Here is a 7,891-nt window from a genome sequence, read left to right on the forward strand (position 1 = left end):
GGCTTTATTAGTTTGCAGAGGAATCGTCCAGGAGCCCCAGCCGGATGAGAATGTCAGAAGTGGACCTGAGCAGCCTGGACATCCTTCTAAGGAAATAAGAATAGTCCTCAGGTTTCTGCCTTCTGCATAACTGGCTGTGAGTAAGGGCTCAGTGCTTTGAACTCAGTCATCTGTACTCACTGTAGTATTCTTCACTGACCATGTGGTTTCTTGTTGGGTACAGGGCTCTGTGGGATTAAGGGTGGGAAGGGGCCAGAGTCTGCTGTGCAGAGTGACTCTGTGGGGTGTTGTTGTAAGAGGTGCTTTGTACTTTTAGTCCTAAAGGTGTAATGGGTAGAGGGCGGAACCCCGCCGTGCGTGAGAGGGGAAAAGAAGAGCCTACGAGACATTTCTGACTGAGACGGTAGCTTACTTGTTTTATCCCCTGGTTTTAGTACCAAGGAAAAAGACGTCACATGTCAAAGTCTACTGCCCTTATGAGTGAGAGTGACGAGACTGCGAGCGTTGTTGGTGCCAGGCAGGAGCCATCCATCTGGGAGCAGAACAGCTGCTACTATCACTGAGATAAGTATCTGTTTTGCTGAGGGTTCTGCTCACGGCCCACCTGGCTACAGGTATACACACCCCGTTAGGTGGAGTGGGTTTGTAAGAAAAGGTTCCTGACTAGCTGTGGTTTTGAGGGAGACACGGTCCCCATTTTCAGGGGCTGATTTCTCTGGCCAGGATCAGTGTGTCCTCGGCAGGAGAAGGTTAGATCCATGAGGGATGACTCCAGGTGGTGAGTTGCTTGCCTTCCTCCTCTGTTTCTCTCTCTTTCTTCTCTAGTCTACTCTACTGTGTTGGCCAACACACACTCTCTCTCTCGGCTGTCTCCCTTCATAGGGCACGGGCAGGAGTGCTATGTGTGCATCCCCTCAGGCTAGGTCTCGGGAGCTATGAACAAGTAGGAGGGGAGCATCGTAGTGGGCGCTAGAGTGGAGGGGTGACTGTGGATGTTGACTGTCTCTCTTCAAGTGGGCCTGATGTAGATAGGCAGGGATGAGGGCAAGATTACCTGCACCAATTGAATTTTGTGTAGTGATGGCTCTTGCTTCGCTCATTTCCTGCGCTTGCAGAGGAATTGTCCAGGAGCAGCAGCTGAAGGAGAAAATGGCAGATGCGGACCTGAGGAGCCTGGACATCCTTCTAAGCAGACATTAATGGTCCTCAGATTTCTGCCTCCCGCACAACTGGCTGTGAGTAAGCGGTCAGTGCTTGGAATCCCTCATCTGTACTGGCTCCGGTTTTGTTCAGAGGCTCTGAATTTCTTCATTGGACACGGTGCTCTGTGGGATTCAGACGAGGCAAAGGCACAAGTCTCCTGTGCAGAGTGAGTATCTTGGATGTAGGTGCAGTGGGGTGCTTTTTAGTTGTAGTGCTAAAGCTGTAATGGGAGGAGGGTTGAGGGCGGAGCCCTGAGGTGTGGTAGATGGGAGAAGAAGAACCTATGCACGTTGCAGACTGAGATGCTAACTGATTTGTTTTTCCCCCTAGTGCTGGGTTTAGTACCAAGTGGAGAGTCAGAGTCCACTCCGCACATGCCATGGAAAGGGAGCGAGAGCTGGGAGATTCTAAGCATTGTTGATGCCAGGGAAGAGCCATCCAGCTGGGAGTGGAGCAAGGACCACTGTCAGTGAGATAAGTGTCTTGTTAGGTGAAGGCTCTGCTGTGGTTACGAGGGAGACAAGGTCCCTATTTTCAGGGGCTGCTCAGTCCTCTGGCCAGTACCGGTGTGTCCTCTGCAGCGGAAGGTTGGATCTAGGAGGATGACTCCAGGTGACAAGTTGCTTGCCTTCCTCCCGTGTTTCTCATTTTCTCGCTCTGTCTCTTTAGTGTGTTGGCCAACGCTCTCTCTTAATCTGTCCTTTCCTTGTGCCATCTCCCTTCTTAGGACACAGGCAGGCCTGCGAGATGTGCATCTCCACAGGTTAGGTCTTGAAAGCCCTGAAGTAGTAGGAGGGGACGAAAACCATGAGGGGTAGTGGGTGCGAGAGTGGAGCAGTGACTGTCAGTGTTGAATCGGTCTCTGTTCAAGTGGGGCTGATGTAGATGGGTGGAAGAGGGAGGCAGGATTGAGGGCAACATTTCAAGCACCATTAGAACTGTGTGTAGAGATGGCGCATGCTTGGCTTTTGCAGCTGCATTTCCAGAGGAATTGTCCAGGAGCTCGAGCCGGAGGAGAAACTGGCAGAGGTGGATCTGAGCAGCTTGGACACGGTTCTAACCAGACAGGAACAGTCCTCAGCTTTCTGCCTTCTGAACAACTGCCTGTGAGTAAGCGTTCAGTGCTTTCAATTCCTTATCTGTACTCGCTGTAGTTTACTTCACAGGCCTTGTGCTTCCTTGCTGGGTACAGGACACTGTGGTATTAAGGCTGGGGAAGGGACAAGAGTCTCCTGAGCAAAGTGACTATTTTGGGTGCAGTTACAATGGATCCCTTCTAGTTGCAGATGTATAGTAGTAATAAAAGATGGTTTGATGGCGGAGCCGTGGAATATGGGAGATGAAGAAACTACGTGACATTGCCGATGGAGATGCTAATTTGTTTGTTTTTTCTCTCCTCTGCTGGGTTTAGTACCAAGGAAAAATAAGTCACATGTCAGAGTCTACTGCCCTCATGCAATGGAAAGTGAGGGAGAGCAGCGAGCCTGTGAGCATTGTTCATGCCAGGCAAGAGCCGTTCATTTGGGAGCCAAGCAGATGCCACTGTCAGTGAGATAAGTGTCTGTTTTGCTGAGGGTTCTATTAACAGCCCATCTGACTCCAGGTACAGACGCCCTGTTAGCTGGGGCTGGTTTGTCAGAAGAGTTTCCTGACTAGCTGGGGATACAAGGGAGACAAGGTCCCCATTTTCAGGGGCTTGTCATTGCTCTGTTCACAAGCAGTGTGTCCTCCGCAGGAGAAGGTTGGATCCAGGATGACTCCAGATGGTGAGTTAATTGCCTTTCTCCTGTGTTTGTCTGTCTCTCTCTCTCCTCTAGTGTGTTGGCCAACACTCTCTTTCTCTCTGTCTCTGTCCTTGCCTCTCCTTGTGCCGTCTCCCTTCATAGAACAGGGGCAGGAGTGCTAGGTGTGCATCCCCACAGGCTTGGTCTCGGGAGATATGAAGAAGTAGGAGGGGATGAAAATCATGCAGGATAGTGGGCACTAGAGTGAGGCAGTGTCTGTGGATGTTGACTCAGTCTCTGTTCATTGAGTCCGGCGGATATAGATGGAATGGGAGAGGGAGGCAGGGATGAGAACATTCATAGAGCTCTGTGTAATGATGGTCCTTGCTTGGCTTTATTAGTTTGCAGAGGAATCGTCCAGGAGCCCTCGCCGGAGGAGAATATTCAGAAGTGGATCTGAGAAGCCTGGACATCTTTCTAAGGAGACATGAATAGTCCTCGGGTTTCTGCATAACTGGCTGTTCCTCATCTGTACTTGCTGTAGTTTTCTTCACAGGCTGTGTGCTTCCTCCTTGGGTACGGGGCTCTGTGGCTGGGGAGGGCCCAGAATCTGATCTGCGGAGTGACTGTTGGGTGCCATTAAGAGGGCCAATGCAGAGAGGAGAAAAGGGGCCTGAACCCTGATTACAGGGCGGTCACCCTTTCTTTAGTAAAATACTCCTCCTTTAAACTCGGTGCGGGGGGGAAGTCCCCAATGTGAAAAGATCTGGAAATGAACAGGTAAGGGAGGGATCCTGCTGAGTGTCTCCTTTCCGATCAATCCTCCATCTCTCAGCGACACCCTTCCGGACTTACCTTCCTACCTCACCAAGAAAATAACTTGGTGCTCCCTAACCTTTACCAGAAAAGACCCCTCTTCCTTGTGACGCAGTCCTGTTAGTAGGGTTAGGTGCACCCACGTGCTGGCTCTGAATACCACCGCATGTGCTTACAACACCTGAACATCAAAACATTTCAGAAAGGACCGCCACATCAATCCCTTCGGACGTAGCCCTAGGAATCTCCTCTGTCTATCTCCAAAGAGACACAAGGCCTGGAATTTGAACACAGCTGAGGGAGCTGTCCGAATCTGTACAGTTGAGCACTCATCAGTGCGACGGTGTCTTTCTTGTGCACAAGAAAACAAAGGGTTAAAGTTGTGATTGGTTGAGCGGTGTAAATTGGGCAGGACAAAAGGACTTGAGGAAGGATGAGGTGGAAGTGAGGGTCTGAAAGGAGCCCCCCACCTCACCTGTTCATTTCCAGACGGAGTGACATTTGCATGGTTGGGCCATTTCTTGGCTTTTTTGAGAAAAGGGGCGCATTTTCCCACGGCTTCCACCATCCCCTTACAGCTGCCCCTTCGCCACACTATGTTGCATCTGACCTAGATAGGTCGCAAGTAAGATTTCATTTCAAATCTCAAAAAAGTCCAGTAGAAATAATTGTGGGGGAATTTCCTGTCACTAAGAGAAACGGAAGCTCAAGCCTTCTCAAGGGGTGGGGTGTCGCTCAGCCACAGGCACAAAAAGGCTCCCCTAGTTTAAGCGTGCGAGGGATAAGACGTTACAGCCTGGTTACAGGGCAGTCATTTTGCCAGGCGTGTCAAAGTGACCTGTGGTTTAATTTGCTTGGCAAAGGAGACCCAAACCTTCCTTACACGGTGGTCCTTAAGCCAGGGGCGTTTGAATGGGGCAGAGAGAAAAGCATTGTAAAGGAGAGACCTCCCTTCCCTCAGGAGAGCGTGGTCTCATTGCCCAGCAAGTGCCAGCAGCCCAAGAGGAGCTAGAAAGGGGAGACCTGCACCCTTCTCACAGGGATTGGTCAGTGGCAAAGAGCGTTTTAAAGGCTAGGTCCTAAGGAGCTCAAAGCCACAGAGACCTTGTGGTGATCTGCGTGTAATGTAATATCTCATTGTAAGGTGACGAGGCCAGCAAGAGTTAATTAACTCACAAACTGACCTGACCCATGGCCGAACTTTAAAGACTGGTTAGGAAGATCTGTAAAGGAATAGAGGTTTGAAATGCAGCCTGCATTGTTAGAGATAGAAGGGTAAATGTTAGCTCGGGTCTTGTCTATTGCTATAGCTGTGATTCAAAGATCAAAAAAGCAATATTAACATTTCGGAAGACACTGGAGTGAGATAGCGTTATTGTCTACATCGGGGACGGCAACCTTTCACAAGTGGTGTGCGGAGTCTTCATTTAGTCACTCTAAAATTTATTACTGGCACGCGAAACCTTAATGTTTTTCAGAAGGTCTCTTTAGTTTCTATGTCTATATATTATATAACTAGTGTTGTATTGTAAAATAAACAAGGTTTCCAAAATGTTTAAGTAATTTTAAATGAAGCTAAATTAAAATGTTGATCTTACACCGCTGGCCTGCTCAACCTGCTGCTGGTCTGGGGTTCTGTTCCATTAGGCTGCCAGCAGGCTGTGCGGGGCCCTGCCCACATACAGCGGGTAGCTACCTTCTCCCTGGTTCTGGCCCATTCTCTTGCTCTCTCTGCACTGAGATGAGGGTGGGAGTGGACCGAGCACAAGGCTGGGGCTGAAGGGTCTGGCCCAGGAGCTAGAATGAGGGAGGGGGCTCAGGGTTGGGGCAGGAGGTCTGGGTGTGGGGACACTTAGCTGGGCAGCTCCCATTTGGTGTGAGGGGTGCAGGTGGGAATGTGAGTGGGGGTGCAGGCGCTCCTGTTTGGTGCTCAGGGTGGGGGTGGGGATGTGCAGGGGTGCAAGATTCAGGGCAGAGGACTGGGGCCATGTGAGGGGGGTGCAGGTATCAGGGCTGGGTATGTGTGGGGGTGCCAGAGTCAGGGCTGGGGTTGGGGGAGGGTGAAGGAGTCAACAGAGGGCTGGGTGTGTATGAGGGAGGTACAGGGCTCAGGGCAGGGGCCTGTGTGTGTGTTGGGGGGGTGTCAGGGCTCAGGGCAGAGGGCTGGGTGACTGCCCCCCTCAGAACCTCCAACCCCCTCTGCTCCTTGTCCCCTGACTACCCCCTCCTGGGACCCCTGCCCCTAACTGTCCCCCAGAACCCTATCCCCTATCTAAGCCTCCCTGTTCTTGTCCCCTGACTGCCCCCCTAGGAGCCTACCCCCTACCTGTCCCCTGACTGCCCCAACCCTTATCCACACCCCCACCCCCTGACAGGACCCCCAGAACTCCTGAGCCATACAACCCTTCTCCTGACAGCCCCTCCCCAAACTCCTGACTTATCCAACCCCCCGAGCTCCTTGTCCCCTCACTGCCCCCCTAGGAGTCTACCCCCTACCTGTCCCCTGACTGCCCCAACCCTTATCCACACCCCAAGATAGACCCCTGGACTTCCATGCCCCATCCAACCACTCCCCACCCCCGACAGGACCCCCAGCACTCCCAACCCGTACAACCCTCCCCCTGCTCCCTGCCTGCCGCAACCCCCTCCACCCCCCTGCCTCCTGACAGCCCACCCAAACTCCTGACTCATCCAACCCCCCAGCTCCTTGTCCCCTGACCACCTCCTCCAGAGACCCCCCCACTAACTGTCCCCTGACCCCCATCCACCCCCCTGTTCCCTGTCTGCTGCCTCCAGAGACCCCCAACCCTAGCCACCCCCCAGGATCCCACCCCCTATCCAACCAACCCTGCTCCCTGTTCCCTAACTGCCCCCACCCCTTACCAAAGCCCCCCAGCACCAGATCCCCTTACCATGAGCCTCCAAGCAGAGCCAGCCTATGCTGCCCCACGGGAGCGCGCAGCCCCGGACCCAGAGCTCTGCGCGTGGCGGCAGGGATCTGGGGGAGGGGCTGGGGGCTTGCTGTGCTCGACCCGGTGCTCCAGCCTGGGAGCGCGGACCCTGTGGCTTGCCGTGCTGGCAGGATTGTTAATGGCACCCTGGAGTCCTGGCAGGCAGCCGCGTGCCATTGAAAATTGGCTCCCGTGACGTCTTTGGCACGCGGCTGCCAGAGGTTGCTGACCCCTGACCTAGTGTCTCTGTGGCTCCATGAGGGAAATAACTAGTGAGACCGTGTGGCCATGTGGGGTAATGCACTGAGCAGTTCCTGCATGGAGCAATAATGACACCGTGTGGCCACGCAGGATAATGCACAGACCATTTCTCATGGAGCAACAGTGACATTGTGTGGCCACGCAGGGAAATGCACAGAGCATTTCTCTCAGAGGAACAGTGACACCATTACCCTGCGTGGGCACACAGTGTCACTGTAGCTCCATGAAGGAACTGCTCTGTGTATTACCTTTCGTGGCCACACGCTGTCTCTGTTGCTCTGAGAGATATGATCTGTGCATTACCCTTCATGGGCACATGGTGTCACTGTTGCTCCATATAGGAAATGCTCTATGCATTACCCTACTTGGCCACACGGTGTCACTGTTCCTCTGAGAGAAATGCTCTGTGCATTACCCTGCGTGGCCACATGGAGTCACTGTAGCGCCATGAGAAATCCCATGTGCATTACCCTCGTGGCCACACGGTGTCCCGCTTGATCCATGAGAAATACTCTGTGCATTACCCTGCGTGGCCACACGGTGTCACTGTTCCTGTGAGAGAAATGTTCTGTGCATTACCCTGCGTGGCCACACGGTGTCACTATTCCTCCGTGAGAAATGCTCTGTGCATTACCCTGGGTGGCCACATGGTGTCACTGTAGCTCCGTATAGGAACTGCTCTATGCATTACCCTGCGTGGCCACATGGTGTCACTGTTGCTCCATGCAGGAACTGTTCTGTGCATTACCGTGCGTGGCCACATGGTGTCACTGTTGCTCCATGCAGGAACCGCTCTGTGCATTACCCTGCGTGGCCACATGGTGTCACTGTAGCTCCATATAGGAACTGCTCTATGCATTACCCTGCGTGGCCACACGTTGTCACTGTAGCTGCACGCAGGAACTGCTCTGTGCATTACCTGTCATGGCCACATGG

The sequence above is a fragment of the Mauremys mutica genome, chromosome 4 (genome assembly GCF_020497125.1).
Source record: "Mauremys mutica isolate MM-2020 ecotype Southern chromosome 4, ASM2049712v1, whole genome shotgun sequence".
NCBI classification, from domain to species: Eukaryota; Metazoa; Chordata; order Testudines; family Geoemydidae; genus Mauremys; species Mauremys mutica.